The sequence below is a fragment of the Dreissena polymorpha genome, chromosome 3, assembly GCF_020536995.1.
Source record: "Dreissena polymorpha isolate Duluth1 chromosome 3, UMN_Dpol_1.0, whole genome shotgun sequence".
Classification (NCBI taxonomy): domain Eukaryota; kingdom Metazoa; phylum Mollusca; class Bivalvia; order Myida; family Dreissenidae; genus Dreissena; species Dreissena polymorpha.
This window is the reverse complement of record NC_068357.1, coordinates 52,929,292-52,948,304: the sequence shown is the minus strand read 5'-3', so window position 1 is coordinate 52,948,304 and position 19,013 is coordinate 52,929,292. Positions and strand designations below refer to the sequence as shown.

Sequence of the window (19,013 nt, the reverse complement as noted above, 5' to 3'; positions counted from 1 at the left end):
AAACACGCTGCAATAGATATGTACACAGACAGAATCACCTGCATAGATTGTTATTTTGTTCGTTGCTTCTTTTAGATGGAATTATTTATTTGTAAACGTTTTACTCTATAATGACGACAATGACCGTAAGAGTTGGTAATAAACCATTAAAGAAACACGTGGGTGTCGTATTGGACGAGGATTCAACAACGTCGCTAATAACAGTAACACCATTATTGATAATTCCACGAAAGGTACGATGTAGAAAATAGCCAAGAATGCTTAAATTAAAAGTATGTTTTCTTATTTTTGAGTACCTTTATCGAGGAGGAATATTTTACTTCAGTTATTGTGTAAATTCAATTAAATATACCGGATTTGCGGACTTTTTACAACTCTAAGCCCACAATTCAACCGGTTGCTCTCGTCTCCAAATAATATATCGTAGTTTTGACGTCATAATGCATATGACGTTGTAATCCGAATTCAGCCGAAACGATGTCCTTAGTTACTAAAAGGTAATTACAGGATAAAGACGAGTTTTAAGCGCTCTCGATTTTTTTTGAATTTACGCTTAATTTCAAGAATTTCTTTGATATTGAAGGTAAGATTATTTACTGTTATGGGCTAAATTGAACTTTACCGGTACGCAGTTGTTTACAACTAGTGGGTTAGGTGTGTGCCACTGAACCAGCTACAGTACCCTCTCCGATTGAGGACTTTTTGTTACAGGCCCTGTTGGAACACCTCCACACACACTGGTCTTTGTTTTATCGAGTCGATCGACAAAGCGGGCGTTTGGGGGCGGTAGCCCCCGATTTCAATCGTCCCCTGTTATGGTAGTTGTTACTCACGAACACATTTAAAACGCTAAGAAAACAAATAATTCAAAGATTAATACACATTTTTAAATCTTCACGTGTGGGTGGGGTGTGGGATTTTATTTTGATGGGTTTTGTTTACAGATAAAGCAAAAGAAAGTGCAAATAAACATTATGTTTTAGATGCCATCCATAATTTTCTTACTAGAATTCGATACAATTTCAGAGCTATGAAGAAAAATTCGTTGATTTTGCAGATATTAGGGCCTATCCGCCTAAAAAATAATAAACAAATAATGTGTGTATCGATATAAAACGTTTCTGTTTACATGTGTAGGGAAACCAGTTTTAACATAATATAACGTTATTGGATGATATTTGGATAAACTGTTGGTAAGATAGATGGGTAAATGGAACATGGTTGAGTTGATGAGTTAATTGGATTTGGTGGGACCGCGGATGGAAAGATAGATGGATTGTTAGATACATGTAATTTGAAAAATGGTTGGATACGTGGTTGGATGATTGGATAGGTGGATTGATAGTAGGATAGATAGGTGGATGTTAGGTGGGTTGTGATGGATAGGGGGTGGGTGGTTGAAGAGGTAGATATATGGTTGGTGAAATGTGTGCATGGTTGGATAGGAAAGCGGGTGGTTTAAAAGATAGTTTTATAGTATAAATAGGTTCCTGAATTGTTGGATAAGCGCGTTGAACGCTGGAGAGATAGATGGGTGATTATAAAGATAGGAGGGTCGAGGGAAAGGTCAGTGAATTGTTTTTTGAAAAGTGAGTGCATGGTTGGATGGGTTGGTGTATGGTTTGATAGGGAAAATTGTTGGGTATAGATGAGTGGATGGATTGATAGCAAGTTTGGTGGTAAGATATGAGAGTATGTGGTTGGATAGGTGGTAATTCAGTTGCTGTGGTTGATGGGTGATTTGTTACGGAGGTATGATTGGTTGATGTCATCCATACCACTACCATCTATCAAGACTGCACGATCATTCGTAAATCGTTTCAACCAAGGGTCTGGACCTCTTTTGAGTATAAGCATCATGGCTATGGGGGTCGGGGACGGGGGTGGGGGCATGTTTCCCAGAACATCATATTGCCTTGGATATTGGAGGCTAATTTAGACCCCAATCTAAATTTATATTTCAAAATGAAAGCCAGTACACGCGACAAATACTTTGTTTTATAGATAATGATTAAAGGAAAGTGCTTTTCCACAAAAGCCATGAACAAAACAAAGGACGCTGATAATTTATTGCGTACTCTATCTTTAAGATGCCCATCAATCCCAATTATCGTAACGTATATTTTTAAAAATTGCAGACATCGTCATACAACGTAAAAAAACACTACCGCGTGAATGAAACTGATAAGCAGAATGGGATACTATCAGAGCTAAATTCCTAAAACGTAAGGCTATTTCCGAAGTGTTAAATTATAACTGTTTCTTCGGTTTGCCTTACCCGGGTATGAAGAAGGTTATTTGTGCATTTTATTCAGTTTTTTTTTTGTCTGATTTAAGAAACGAACTCAACGAACGTTAGAAAGTGCGCACCAATTATAATCGTAAGTAAACATATTGCAAAGATTTAAAATAAATAGAAGGCGTCAAATTATGTGTTTGCATTAGCCCTCTATTGTAACGGCCAGGATTGCAGAAGCTATGATAACCCAGCGCAATAACCCCTCCAGAACCAGATACAAATAAACGTGAACAATCAATCAATTTATTTACAGCATTAAAATAAACTATTCACAATATGACATGACTATGAAAAGAAATAAACAACAAAGTATCAAAGTTAATGGCCAGTTCAAATTCCAATATTCAAGTCATATTTGGACGATAGACGAAGTAGTCCAACTGCAGATGATAAAGTCGAACGGTAGATGTAGTGGTGGAGTAGTATTGAGTACAGATATCGCGTGTCGCCGCGACTGTCGCGCAAAATATCGAGTATCGCTTCGTGCGTCGTGTGTCGCGGTCAGAAATTAGACCGCGATACACGAGATTCGGATAATATGGGCTATATGAATAATAAAATATCGTGCGTCGCCGCGACTGTCGCGCAAAATATCGTGCGTCGCTTCATGTTTCGTGCGTCGCCCTTTGAACGCGAGACACGACACACGAAGCGATACACGATATTTTGCGCGACAGTCGCGGCGACGCATGATATATTTAACACGATATATCGCCTTTTGGGCTACCTACACAAGGACGATATTTCGTGGTACATTCTCGCGCGTCGCTTCGTGTATCGCACAAAATATCGTGCGTCGCCGCAACTAACGCGAAAAATATCGTGCGTCGCCGCGACTGTCGCGCAAAATAACGTATATCTTCATGTGTCGTGTGTCGCCCTTGATAAAAGAAGGGCAAGATTATAGATGGCACTATCCGGATTCTGTACAGGATAGAATAATGTTCAAATGAGACAACGATGTAGTCATGATCATCTTGCCTTCTTAGGATTACAGTATACTAAATATTTCAGGTTTGGAACGCTATACTCCATATATAAATGAAAACAATTTATTTAAAGACACAATTTTCTTTATGGGCACTTGCCATGAGTTTATGTTTTAATATTTATTTGTAGATATGGTATAAAAAACATTGTGCTACAAATTCTCTGTTTTGCTTGAAGGTTGGAGATTACATGATGAGACGTTATCTTATAATAAAAAAGAAATCGCTATAAAAACGTCAACAAATGTTACCTCAAATGACAGTGTGGTTAAATACCTTAATAATTCAATAATTATTGGTGGCTTCAGTAGGCCAGGTAAATGGCCACATTAATTGCTTTATTAACAGTAATTAATTAACTGTTTTATTTAAACCATAATTCGATTAATGGCTAAGAATATAAACCTACACATTTTAACTAATTTCCATTAGTTTTAAAATACCTATAATGTATCCCAAGTTTTCCGTAATGTATTATTAAATTTCCAAATCGTGTTGTTTTTAAGACGGTTGTGGAAATGTTTGCATAGTCATGACAGCTAGTATTATAGCTTATAGTGTTTGCAATATTAAATGTTTTTGTAAGGCAGGATGGAGTGTGACCACGCACACACTGACGCACAGTGACAGCTGTTTAATGTTTGCACATATGTTCGTATGGCAGCCATTCAAGCTCTTGTAAAAGAGCCAATGAAGGAGTCAGGGAAGGGTTTCGTTTTTAAATAGCGCTTATGAAGAGACCTGAAATTTCAGAGATATTACTTAAAGCAATCGAACTAGAAATTATAGTATTTACTTCATAATAATAATAGTAATAATAATAATAATAATAATAATTATTATTATAATTTTGATTTTACTCTGAGAAAGTGTAACTTTTCAGACAGTTCATAGACCGATGAACTGCTGACAAATACTGTTAAATTCTTGTAACTCCAATATAAAGATGACATTAGTTATACTTTTTACGATCTAAAGGTCACAGCGCACTATTCGCATCCGATTAATGGCGATGGTTGTAGCAAATTCTAGATCACCGATATCTGTGTTGAACGTATGTGCTTATTAAGAATGATCGGTTGGAGTGATACTTGTATCAATATTTTTTTTCAAGGAAAACAACAACAATAGTACAAAAAAACATTTTAAAAATGATTTTAGATAAAACAGGCGATATTTCTTCGTCGTGTATGCAACTATACGAGTTCATTTCCCTGTTTACCACATTACATTGATACAGCGCTTGTATGTAGAATGGCAACATTGAAATTCTGCAACTTAACAAAACATGAGCTGCAGTGGAGAATAAAAACTCAATCACCTTAAATATATTTATTGTCTGTGCAAATATAATTTGATTATATACCAATACTAGTTAAACACAAAGTAAAAACACGATGTCAATGATGGCCTTGAAATGCTCACCTGTTAACAAGGTACACCTTTACCCCTCTTGACTCTCAGTCAAACATGGCATTGATATTGACAGGATCAGCATATTTTACCCTGTTTAATCGAGATTGAGTCATGCATGTGGCTTCTGGAGTGCTTATAGTGGTTTTCTAAGATTTTCGTGGTGACCTTTTTTTAAGCACATATGGCCGAGATTTGAACTTGGTCTACATATTGTCAAAAGAAATATTCCGACCATGTTTCATCAAGGTCATACATTTGGCTTCTAGAGAGGTTAAAATGTTTTTCTAAGATTTGATCGGATGACCAAGATGTTGGAGAAACTTGACCCAGATTCAAAATCGGTCTAGATATTCTGACGTTAAGCGCCCTTACAAAGTTTTATTAACATAAAGTTATAGATGACATATGGCATCTAAAGTGGAAACATATTTGACCTCGTGACCCGATTATTTAATGCATGCCAACCAGATTCGTACTTGGCCTAGATATAGATAAACAATCTGATCAAATTAAAAAAAAAAGATTAAGGCATACATGTTGGTAACATGGTTCTGGTTAGATTTGACCTAGTAACCTAGTTTTTTATGCAGGTCACGTAGTGTCAAACTTGTAATACATATTGTGATGATGACAATTGTGATAAAGTTTAATCGACATTAAGTCATAATGATTGCTACTTCAGTGGTAAAAAGGTTTTTGACGATGCTGCGAAGCAGCTCGTCTCAGTTATCATACCATGAAAAAAAATCTTCACAATAGCGACCTATGTTAAAGACCGAGCCAGTCCGATTGAGATAGCTCGATTTTTTTAATCGGCATACCTCGCTGATTATCATTGATAAAGGTATAGGAAGCTCAGCTATAAATAGGATAGCATATTCTGGGAAAAAGATTTAATAATAGTTTGAAAACGTTAATTTTAAATCGGTTATATTCAATCCATTATATGTTTATAGATCAATGAAACAACTATGCATTTTTTTGTATTGTATTTGACATTTGTCGTGATTCAGTAAATAAATTGCGAATTAAAACGTGTATAATTAACTTCAAGGCGATCATGAGTGTAAAGAAAACGAATTATTTCGAACCTGCCATTCGTAAACGTTGCACCGACTATGGTATATAAACAACATAATAGCTATCTGACATCTGTGAAACTCGCTCTTATGAGTGCTTTCTCATTTTGCATATTTAATAAACTTTTCAAACAGAAATTACAGAGCCACATCAGTGCACATACTATGTTTGATAATTCATTCGTTTGTTGGATATTGTTTGCTGTTTTAAACACATATTAGGTCATATCGCGGAGATTTAGTTAACCTTACCATGTGTTCATGGGCGAACTCACGTATTCAAGTGCTCTTACGACTATGTGCCCATACCTACTTTCGGGAATCATCATGAAATTGTTGCCGTACTTAACGAACAAACGTGCCTAAGCTTATTGAATTAGAGAAAAAACAATAATCAAAAGAGAAAAATTATATGCACATGGTCATGTGAAATCACGTCCGTACACATAGCATCATTAACTTAGGAAAGGAAACAACGAAATATAAAGTTTGGTATGATATACATGTGAAATTAAAGAGCATGGTGTAATAAAGGAGCATGTCAAGTTTTGAATTTATATGCTGAAACGTAATGTTATAACCCACAAACGTTTTACTGTAACAGAACGTTTTTTTAAGATAAGTGGTACAGAAAATACACGTCGAATATCTTTTTAAAGATATTTCTTGTTATATTTTGTTTTGGCATAATGTTTGTACCCAAAATGTTCGTACCCATTTTTTCCTACCCAAAATGTTCTTACCTACATACACAATTGTGGTGATGTAGATAAACTTAAATAGATGCTTTTATATCAATCCTCTTCAAAAGCATCGTCACACCAGTACTGTCAGTACTTTGATTCTAAAATATTACCTGCTGGCATAATTTTCGTACGCACGTAGCCCTGATTCGAACTCGGTCTATATATTATCAAGAAAACATTCTGTCAAAGTCTCGTGAAGATTGAAAATAAATGAGCCTTTACATATGTAACGAAGGTTTTCTCAGATTTTACCTAGTTTTTAGACCTGGTTTAAAACTTTGCCTTTATATTTTAATATAACATTTCTGGCAAAGTTTTATTAAGATTGAGTCGTACACTAAGGGTGTTTTTTTCTCAAAGTTTTTACTTGCTACCTACTGACCTAGAATTTGAACACAGCCTGGATATTTTCGCGTTAAGTATTCTGGCCAAGTTCCATCAATACTAGATGCAAAAGTGGCCAAAAGTGCGATGATGAGCTAAACGCTGACACAGACTGATTACAAATGCTCACTATTTGCACCTCGTGCTCAGATGAACTAAATGGTTTATCAGATATTTGCACTCTAGATATGTAATTCATACATCATCACAATTTATTGTATTAAAGATATATCAGTTATCAGATTGCAATTCAACAACGGCATGCTCTGGGCACTTATGAAACATTTATTTTTATGGCGACTGTTACGTTTAAGTCCCTGTTGATATTGCATCAAAAGGTCTTTAATCTTCCGTTCGTCCGGACGTCCGACTATCTGTCCTCAACACGTAAATAACACCTCTTGATGAAAGTAACTATACTTAACTACACTTCAGGAGTGATGAAATTTGTAAGCAGGACAAAAACATGTGAAGATCAATTTGTAATTTATGTGCAATACTTTTCACGCGGCTTTAAACGTCTGCATACATTTACCCAAACCTTTCTACAGTTGGATGTACACTTGAAGACTTTTCACTAGGAGACCAGTCTAACAAAACACATTTCAAACTTCAATATCTCAAAAATGACACAATTTCAAATTAAGTTTTATATGTGATTACTTAACTACATGATGTGCAAGCTCACGATACAATCGTTCCTCCGTGACGATCGGGTGTTTTAGCACGTGTGGTAGGTAGCCTACATAATGCCGATTGCGCGGGTGCGTTCCTAAATATTCATTCGAGCCATATTAATTGTTTTTTAATTAATACTTTGTTTTCCTGGTGTTATAGCCCACCTAAAATGATGAACTTAAAATATAGTAGCAATATATCGCCTTACACAATTTCCACCAAAAGATGAAACCATACCTAACTCACGTACTAAAGCGTCCGATCGTCAGGGATGAATTATTATATCGTGAGCGTCCACAGAATGGTGTAAAATTATAGCATGTACACTTTTAAATCTAAATCATTACTCACACTTGAGTCATTCGTGTTTGAAAAATACATGTTTGACAATTATTGCGTTAAAAAAGTCTTCAATGGAAGATGTAGCACACCAAATTTACATGATACTTGAATTTCACATGAAATACAAATGTAAAGCGCAATATATACGCGCCAGGGTTTTTGACAGGTGACTACAAAGTCAATATAAGTACATAAAAACAGTCGATACAATACAAATGACAATCATTTTCTTTGCTCCTATGGAAATACTTTATCAAGTCATATCTACGTCTAACTGTGCAATCTTAGCGCATGCTCATTTGCACAAATGTTAAATTTAAATCACCATGAGTGATTTATAAGGGTCTCGTGATATGCTCAAAACCGTACTCTTGTTTGAACTCTTTGAATTGGTGTGAATCAAACTGAACACCGTTGTCCGAAGTCAGTTCGTCCGGAATTCCGTACCTCGCGAACTGGCTTTTTAGATGCTTGATCGTGTTTTTGCTACCTAGATTATCTAGTTTCTCTAACTCTGGCCAAGAGCTTTACATATCGACTGTCAGCATGTAGTCTTCTCCGTTGAAATGAAATAGGTCGACACTTATTTGCGACCATGGCCTTGTCGGAATATCACGTTTGATCATTGGTTCCTTCGGATTGCTCTTTTGATGTCGCGCACAAATTTCACATTGTGATACTTTGTCTTCGACTTCTTTCGCCATTCCTATCCAGAATAGGGTCTCCCGCGCTCTTGCTTTGCACTTCACTATGCCGGTATGCGCTTCATGTATACTATTTAGCATTTCCGGTCTGAGTTTTTTTGGCACTATAAGCTTGTGGCCTTTGAACAACATACCATCAACACTGGCAATTTCGTCACGAAAGTTTCAGTATGGTAACCTTTGTTCAGATGCTTCTTCACGTGTCTCTGGCCAACCTTGATCTACATACTCTTTCAGTTGTTTCAGTTCCGTGTCTTTCGCTGTTTCTTCTTGGAATATCTTCCTTTTTTACTGGAGACAGGAAGGTAGGTGATCAAGTTCACTGAGAGCATTTGCGAGTTTAAGTCTTCTGTGGTTTCATCTAAGAACGCGCGACTTAGACAGTCCGAGATGAACATCTCTTTTCCCGGTTTGTATTTCACTTTCATGTCATATTTCTGCAAACTTCAGCAGAATTCGTTGCAGTCGCGGCGGCGCCTGGACTAGCGGTTTCGCGAATATTGCCTGTAGCGGTCGGTGATCTGTTTCAACCAGCACCTCTCTCCCGTAGATGTACTGGTAATTTTTTTACAGCCATACGCGATTGCGAGTGCCTCTTTCTCTACTTGGGCATTATTTTGTTGAGCTGTAGTCAACGCACGTGATCCGAACGCGATTGGTTGTCCATTCTGAAGTAGGATTGCACCTAGCCCTTTTGACGATAAGTCAACTTTCAAGGTTACTGGTTCTTTTACGTTGTAGTACTTGAGGACTGGCGCTTTCGTGATTGACTCTTTGAGGGTTTCAAATGCGCCATTTGTTCCTTTCCCCAATACCACTGGACATCTTTTTCAAGCAGTTTTCTGAGGGGTGAAGTTTTGTCTGACAGGGTCGGAATGAATTTTCTCAAATAGTTTACGAAACCTTGAAAGGTCATCAATTCCTTAGTATTTCCTGGCTGTTTCATTTCTTTCACAGCTCGTACTTTTTCACCGGTTTCAATTCCTCACTTGATAGCACATGACCAACATACGTTAGGCTCGTTTTCTTGAACTCACATTTCTCCTTGTTTAGCTTGAGGTTCTTTTCATTGAGTCTGTCTTAAACTCTGAACAGCCTTTGATCATGTTGTTTTTCGCTTTCTCCCCAAATAATTATATCATCGACTATGGATTCACAACCATCTAGGTCTTGAATGAGTTCAGCAACCAGTTTTTGATAAACTTCTGGTGCTGATTTTATGCCATACGGGAGCCGTTTGAAAGAGTATCTCCCGAAGGGGGTGTTCATCGTGCACAGCTCCTGTGATGGTTCGTCTAGTTTACATTGCCAGAATCCGCTACTGGCGTCCAATTTGGAGAAATATTTGGCGTTAGCCATCCGCGGTAGAATTTTTTCAACTGTCTTCATTGGGTGATGCTCCCGCATTATTGTTCTGTTAAGATCTTTAGGATCCATGCATATGCGTAGCTTTCCATTAGGTTTTACTACTATCACCATCAAATTGACCCATGCCGTTTGTTTTGTTTGTTTCTTTAACACGTCTTTTCTCTCCGTCGAATCAAGTTCTTCCTTGATTTTATCTTTAAGGTCAACTGGCACTTTTCTTGGAGCATGAACTACTGGTTCTATGCTTTTGTTTACCACAATATTATGCTCTCCAGGAATCTTGCGTAATCCTTTGAAAATCTTTGGATACTTTGTCTCAATTTCATCTGGATTTACTGAGTTTACGCGCATGATGAGTTTCATGTTTTCAGCACTTTCTCCGCCTAGCAGTGTTTCTGATTCAAGTTCAACAATATGGAATTTCACATTGTAGTTTTGTCCTTTCACGTTACATTGAATGTTTTTTGTACCCTTCACTGGCAGCTGGTGACCTGTATTCGACTTCAGTTTTGTTGATTTTTTGTCCAATTTTCCAGGCAAACCTAAATATTTATATGTTTCGTAGGACATCACATTACACATTGCTCCTGTATCAATCTTAGTTGTGATAGTTTTGCCGTTGATTTTAGCATGTTGTGATCAATTGGTTTGTCCGTGTATGGAATTTACAGTTATTGTGTCCACAAACAAATTGTCATCATCACTGCTGGATTCGTTTTCGATTTGATGCACTGCACGTTTCTTTCTTGTAAATTTCTTCGCTTTTTGTCTAGATTTTCCGGTCTTGCATTCGGATGCAAAGTGATTGAAGGCCTTACATTTTGCACACTGTTTACCGTACGCGGGGCATCGACCATTGGCTGGATGTTCATACCCGCATTTGGTGAACTTTTCTCCTTTTTCTGACTTCTTCTGGTAGTGTTTCGGTGATTTACCCTTTATCGCATTGACTTTCTCTGCCTCATTCATCATGGACATTGTTTGTGTTTTCGACACTTCATGAGTGTGTGCTATTTCTAATGTTTTCTCCAATCTCAGTCCTGATCCAATATTGATGAATTTTACTTTTATTTTGTTGTTCTTTACCCCAAACACTATGCGATCTCTCACCATTTCATCAGGTTTGTCGTATTGACAATCTCAAACAAGAATTTGTTAGTCCGTTACAAAATGATCGAAGGGTTCACTATCGTTTTGGACCCTTGCACTAAATTTTTAGCGATTGTACACTACATTTGTCCTTGGTTTGACATAGTTCATAAATTTGTCCGTGTACTTGTCAAGCTTTTTTTTTGTCATTCCCCTACCCATATCATTAGGTAGTTACACTTTTCTTCCTCGGATTTTTTGTTTAGGAGACCGGCGAAGATAAAGTGTGCATGTTCAATAAATTTTTTCCACTCCGACTCGAGGTCGGGGATTCCAAATCAGTACCTGGGGCAGCAATGATGCCTTCCATGGTTTATTTTCTTGGATTATACCGTAGTATTTCTTTTTACAAGATACTAGATACCTCAAGGACCTGTAGATGGCCTATTTTTTTTTACTTCTTTACACCATGTAATGAACAGAACTAAGACATGTTGACGGCGTGACTCGTGCTCTTTATTTAATAATCGTCTACATATAGTATTTTGATCCACACAGATCAAGGTTACATACTACTAAACATTTACGAATACATGACATCCAGTGTATCCGGACAGATGGAGCTTATACTTCTCAGACTCTGATGAAATATTGAACTCAGAATACAGCGCATATCGCTTTGTTCCATTGAACATCTCCATGTCAATCCTCAGCTGTCTAGGTTTGTCCTTAGTCAGCTGGTAGATATGGCCATTGCCCAACCAGAATTCACCACTTTAGTCACCGAAGCCAGATTTGTAATCTGTCCAAGTGCGGTTGAAATCTACTGACTCGTCTTTCCTCCTCTATATAACTATCCACCCCTTGTTCGTGGAGTCCAAATTACAATAAAATTTCACGTCCTGTGGAAACGCATCGGGATATATTGCATATTCACCACTCTTAACTACACTATCACATGATTGAAGAAATAAGAGACTAAGTAGCCGAAATAACATATCAGTTTTGCTCTTCAAGACTTCATTCCACGTTTTAAGATTGGAAGTATCTGATGTTATCCGAGCTATTTCCTGTAATGTATTCAATGAACGGTTCGTCAATGACTCATTTAAATGATTTAAACCTTCGTTAAAGTAAGAACGCGTGTTATTTATATCTGATTGACACACTGAATATTTATGGTTAAACGCCATGGTTTCTTTGTTAATTGTGTCTATATCTGAAAGTTATGTCTTTTCTGCACTTTTAATATTGATTCCACTTTATAACACTTTTCGCTGACGTTTCCAATTTTAAAGTCCTGCAGTTTTTTATTTCTTGAAATTCCGAAATTGTTTCATACTTAATGGTGTTTATTTCTGAACGTAATGTCTTTTCCGAATTGTTTCATCTGGAATCCATGTTAATAAATGTTTTACTGACATTTCCGATTTCAAAGTCACGCTGTTGTCTCATTTCGTGAAATTCTGCAATTGTTTCATCTTTAATGGTGTTTATTTCTGAACGTAATGTCTTTTCCGTATTGTTTAATCTAGAATCCATGTTGTTAAACTTTTCGCTGGCATTTCCTTTTTCAAAATCATGTTGTTTTCTCATTTCGTGAAATTCCTTACGAAGCATTACATTTTCGTTTTTTTCTTTCTTAAATGCCATCAGTATATTTTCATATTGAGTCCCAATAGCTTCTCAATCACATGGCCCCTGTTGTGTTTTAGAAACCTGTTCTTCGTTAGGACTAACAACCTCTCCTGAAGATCCCGTAAGACTGGTAAAAAATTCAGATATGTCCTCTTTCATAAAACCCCTTTCGTCATTCAGATCCTTTCGTAAATTATACAATGCAGCTCTTAAGTCTTCAATTACTAGTACATCATTTTGCATGAATACTTTTTTTTCAAGTATATCCAATCTTCTAACAACTCTAGATGTTGATGTTTCACTTGAAATTTATGAAGCAACAGTTGGAACTAAGACTAAATATAGAATGTACGAGACCATTTTGTTTTTAAAATGCACACTTATATTTCTAAATACAATTCGTGTAATGCACAGTCGTGAGACGGAGCTCTGTATTTGAAAACACAAGAAACACACTGTTTCAATATATCCGCCACTCAGCTATTGGCAAGTAGTTGTAATGGAAACCCAAACGCTGAGCGTAAACGCCTGTCGCTATCTCTGTTTTGCAGTCTGTTGCTTGGCAACGTTTTACCACAAAATACGTGGTTCTATTAATTTATATCAACGAATTATATTTTGAACGTGCAGCGCTACATATGTTCAGTTACACGAAAAGACAGATGGGGAAAGAGTTTCGCGTTAAAAGTGGCATATCAAAGTCGACTTGTACCTCTGAAATGCTAAGTTAAAATATCGATAGCACATCGATCAACATTGAGACATTCTTAAATATGACAATTCCATTATCAAAATGTTTTCGACGAAATAAAAGAAATTTTAAAGTGCATATTCTTAGGTTCAGGCAAATATCAGTTATTCTATGTTTTAAAGACGATTTCAACGCAGCATATTCTACATGTATAACCATGTATCGACTAGACTACATTTGTATGACGATTCATTGTAGATGTATTTAAAAAGTAGCTTGCAAATAAAATAAACTACGTTTATATTGTGTTGCTCATTTAATTGTTTTGGAACAATATTCAAAATGCTTTAAATCTAAATAAAAATTGAATCTGCATGTTGTAGCAAGTTTCAATGAAGAAATGAGTTACTGCATTAAAATTTTGAGATAGCATAACCACAATTTTTAAAATTTAAAACAGTGACTAGCAAAGCGCAAAATAATCAGAGTTCTTACACAATAGCTTACGGCATACCGTTAGTGCAATCGTCGTTACACATTATAATCCAGAGGGCGACAATGGGATAGTGCAATAGTACGATGGCGACAACGCGATAGTTCGATGGAGACAGTGCGATAGTACGATGGCGAAGTAGTAGTAGTTTAAAATTTAAAACAGTGACTACCAAAGCGCAAAAAAATCAAAGTTCTTACACAATAGCTTACGGCATACCGTTAGTGCCATCGTCGTTACACATTATAATCCAGAGGGCGACAATGGGATAGTGCGATAGTACGATGGCGACAACGCGATAGTACGATGGCGAAGTAGTAGTAGTAGTAGTAGTAGTAGAAGTAGTAGTAGTAGTAGTAGTAGTAGTAGTAGTAGTAGCAGTAGTAGTAGTAGTAGTAGTAGCAGTAGCAGTAGCAGTAGCAGTAGCAGTAGTAGAAGTAGTAGTAGTAGTAGTAGCGGTAGTAGTATTTGTTGTTGTTGTAGTAGTAGTAGTTGTTGTTGTAGTAGTAGTAGTTGTTGTTGTTGTTGTTGTTGTAGTTGTTGTTGTAGTTGTTGTTGTTGTGGTTGTAGAATAAGTAGTAGTAGTAGTAGTAGTAGTAGTGGTAGTAGTAATAGTAGTAGTAGTAGTTTTTTTCTGCTTATTGAAAAGCACATTGCTCGCTTACTTACACAATTCCTGAACTTGTTTAATAAAATATGAGTATGAAATGACAACTCTGGTAAGATCCTGTGTTACTCTAATTTAAGAAAAGTCCTACATTTATTTCTACATTTTTACACATATTATTTGTGTAACTCAATCCTTGTAAATGTAAACATATTAACATATTAATTCGTTTTATGTTTTTGATACAAACACAATATTGTTTTTGAGATTTTATGTTGGTGTTACAGGTAGGGAAAAATATTCGTCATTTAATATTTTTTGTATGATTGTTATCAACACAAGTCGTTATCAATGATCATCTTCATCAAGACTCAAATAGACCATATGAAAGTGAAAAATCAATTATAAACAGCTTTTTGGTATTTGTTACCATTTCAGCTTGAGCCCTGCCATACAATATGGATAAAGGCGTCAGCTTATGTCGACAGCGAGATCAGCAAAAAGCAGAATCGAAAGGTGGGTTCTTTAGCTTGAGGCAACTCCCATTACGTGCCTGTCCAAATGACGAACACGCAAGGAGCATGGAGATGTTCAGGTGATACTGTGAGTGTTGTATCGTGACATCGGAAATAGACCCGGAAGTGGCCAAATGGGTTCTTACTTCAAGGAATGCATCAAGGTATTGCCAAGTGGTAAATGCTCACTGCTCAAGGATACCATCCCCACAGTTCCGGGCCATGACTTAGCGATGGTGTATAGCGTTATTTCGTCAACTGCAGCGGAGAGGTTGGTTTAATCCAGTGGCATGAACACCTTAAATAGGCCGTGGTCAATGTCGACCGAAGTATCTGGTCACAAACCTTCGGTCAGTTGTCGAATCGGCATAACAGTTGATTTTATCACGTAAGGCAGATGCTGTAAACACGGCAATCGTGGAACTAAGCATTTCCTTGTTCTTGTGTGTTGAACATACGCCGTGGTAACCGTGTTGTATGAAAGGATGTTGTTTGTTCAATCGTTTTAAGCTAATCTATACCGATGCCTTTATTTGAAAAAATAAGAACGATATTATGATCAATTTGTTAGTGTTTTTCACGATGTCAATCATAATCCTAGAACAAACCGTTAAAACTTGTTTGAAGGACCGATTATTGATGATGCATATTATTGAAACAATTGGAATGATAATACATTTTTGTTCTCTCAGGTATAAATATAATGCTGGCATACAGTACACGGAAGGGATGTCAGTTGAATAAAACTTAAGGAAAAACAGAACTAATTCATTATTTTTTACTTAATTCTCAGGCCCGTAGCCAGGGTTTTGAAAAGGGGGGGGGGATGGTGCGAAATTTATTTTCCCATCAACGAATGTTATTTAGGAACGAAGTGGCGAAGGGGGTAGTTGCGGGAGGGGGTGTTCCCACCCTGCAATCGGGGGTTTAAAGGTCCTACCCGTACAAACATTTTGAAAATGAAACGTAAAACACTACATTCTGGTGACATTTTAACTGTATTTAGAGACTGAAGTTATAGAGCATTTTTATATAAAATTTCCCTTTCATTGACCATACTCAGTGACTGATCGACATGTATATGATACAACATACATGTATTTCCCATTATCGTTAATCATTTACCACCTTTATCGACCAGTAACAGAAATTCATATTATACGGCGTTTAACCCGACACTAGTATGCGAGCACATACTTTGTTTACGTATGCACCAACACATTTTTAGAAAGTTAAACCAACAATAAGAACGATATAAAATATCATTATTTATTGGAATCTTGATAAAATTAGTGTATTTTACCATTCCAAAATTTTACCATTCATTAGTCAAGCAAATTAATAGGAAATATTTGACTTTGTTCAAAACATTTGTTTGTCTGCTACTATGGATAGTATCGGAGGCCTAGCATTGCTCCAAACGTGCTAATAATGTATTGCACAACAAACACTGTTTAACAAAACTGGGTCATCTCTAATTTGCATCAATACCAGGATGCAGGATCACGTGACTTTGTTAATGGAAGTCAACACACTAGTTAGTGCTGCTTTTTTGTCCCCTACCGGTTTCACCGGAGGGGACTTATGGTTTGCACTCCGTCTGTCAGTCTGTAAGTCTGTCTGTCTGTCAGTCAGTCAGTCTGTCTGTCAGTCCGTCACACTTTTCTGGATCCTGCGATAACTTTTAAAGTTCTTCATACTTTTTCATGAAACTTGAAATATGGATAGATGGCAATATTGACATTATGCACGACATTTCATTTTGTTCATATGTCAAAAATTATGGTTACTATGACAACAAATAGATTAGAAATACTGCTGAAAATGATGGCTTTCTGGATCCTGCGATAACTTTAAAAGTTCTTAATATTTTTTCTTGAAACTTGCAACATGGATAAATGGCAACATGGACATTATGCACATCATTTCTTTTGTTCCTACGTCAAAAATTGTGGTTGCTATGGCAACCAAAAAACAAAACAAAACATCTGAAAATGGTGGAATTTCTGACAATGGTGGAGCCGGTAGGGGACCATATTTCTTGACAATAGCTTTGTTTCCAAATAACTTTGTAAAACAATTTTTCTTAAGAATTTCAACTAGTGCATAAGCTATAGATTTTTTAGCTGCGTGAAATACATCAGAATTACTTTATATAATAAGCATGTTTTCTTTTAAAAAAAAATTCGTTTATACTGCACAAATATCCTTCATGCAAATTGAATTTTTGTCACCGATTTCAGACGTATTTCTCAAGGATCGGCACAAACTGCAAGAAAAACTTTCTTTTATGCACTAAAGATTTTTGCAATTGTACTTCAATAACGTGACATATTTGTAAGAATAAAGATCTGAACGGTGTGTTTAAATTCTGCCCAGCCCGTGTGTAAATACCTGAAAACCAGGCTTATTCTGCACCCTGAATACTAAACAGAAACAAAATGGCATAACTGGTTACTTTTACTTTTGTCAAGTATTTTTAACAAATTAGTTATCTGTTTTCTGAACGAATTTCAGAAACATATAAAACTTAAGGCTTGATAAAGACCCTATAACCACAAACTACTGGCCCTTTGGTCTCAAAGTCCTTAACAGTGTATACAAGGACACTGAAAAAAGGACGTATTTGCCCATTATGCTCAAGATACGTCAAAATTAATGAACATTAAACATTAACGTCCACCTGATGAAATGTTACAGCGGTTTAAATTCATTATAACAGATAGATTTTCTCACATGTTGCTGTCAAAAATTCTATTGATTTCAGCAATTCTGCGGTTAAAAATTGCAAATAAAAATCACGGTCTATCTTCGAATTGACTTCATAGAGAAATTTAACTACTAGTATATGGTTACCTGTCGGTAGCTTAATGAATTCAACATTATTGTAACGCTTAAATACGAAGACTTGCTGGATTAAGGGAAAATATAAATAACCGTTTTTGCGTCGAATAAAGTTGGGTGCAACTGATAGTACAAATTCAAAAAACATTGGGTGCGAACGCCGCAAACGCACCCTCCTGGCTACGGTTATGCCTTCTGCTATTATTTTCTTACTGAGAAAAGGATATATATTTGTTAACAGCTGATAAGTGAGAAGCTTATGACGTCATAGACACACGGATTGGGAAATGGATTTTATGTGTTTTGTTATCAAACACATTGTTCTCTGAATTATTGCACCTGCAACGTATCACTAGCAAGAACTCTGAAACATTGACATGTGTAATTTCATAATTATAAATTAACTTATTATTTTGTAGATACTATTATTGTTTATTTTTTATGGTTTATATTCATTTTTTAATACAATAGTCTACATCCTGGGAAGAACCAGTACTTACAACCGATCATTTGACTGTGGTATTTAATTAAGAGATTTACTAGTCTGTTCAATTTTCAGACTTATTGCACCTTGTTGGTGTTCATGAAGAATTTTTTAGTGCGATGTGAGATTAAATATCCGTACAAACCAATCTGTCTAGTTCCGTTCATGTATTTTAATTACATTACGCTTCTCCTCATATGTTTGTATCAGTCTCACATTTTACAGTCATACCATTGTGTTTGTTTATCATCTCCATGTTTTTAATGAAATCATCATCATAATGTTTACCATCCTCATGTTTGTAGAGAAATCATCATCATTAGGTTTCTCATCCTCATGTTTGTAGAGAAATCATCATCGTTAGGGTTATCATCCTCATGTTTGTAGAGAAATTATAATGTTCATCATCCTCATGTTTGTAGAGAAATCATCATTATAATGTTTATCATCCTCATGTATGTAGAGAAATCATCAGCGTTAGTATTATCATCCACATGTTTGTAGAGAAATCATCATCGTTAGGGTTATTAATTTAGAGATGGTATCGAATACCTATACCATTATTCGAATATTCGCAAATCCTTTCAATCGAATATTCGAATATTCGCATATAACGGATGGAATGTTCAACATTTCTATGCTTTGTA

General features: G+C 36.2%; 1 long non-coding RNA gene across 1 annotated transcript; it reads left to right on the top strand.

Annotated features, from left to right (window-relative positions):
* The first annotated feature begins 392 nt into the window (after positions 1 to 392).
* Positions 393 to 18,514, top strand: LOC127874175 (uncharacterized). Its single transcript, XR_008046680.1, has 2 exons — positions 393 to 583; positions 14,962 to 18,514. It is a non-coding gene; the product is annotated as an uncharacterized LOC127874175 (long non-coding RNA).
* The last annotated feature ends 499 nt before the right edge of the window (positions 18,515 to 19,013 follow it).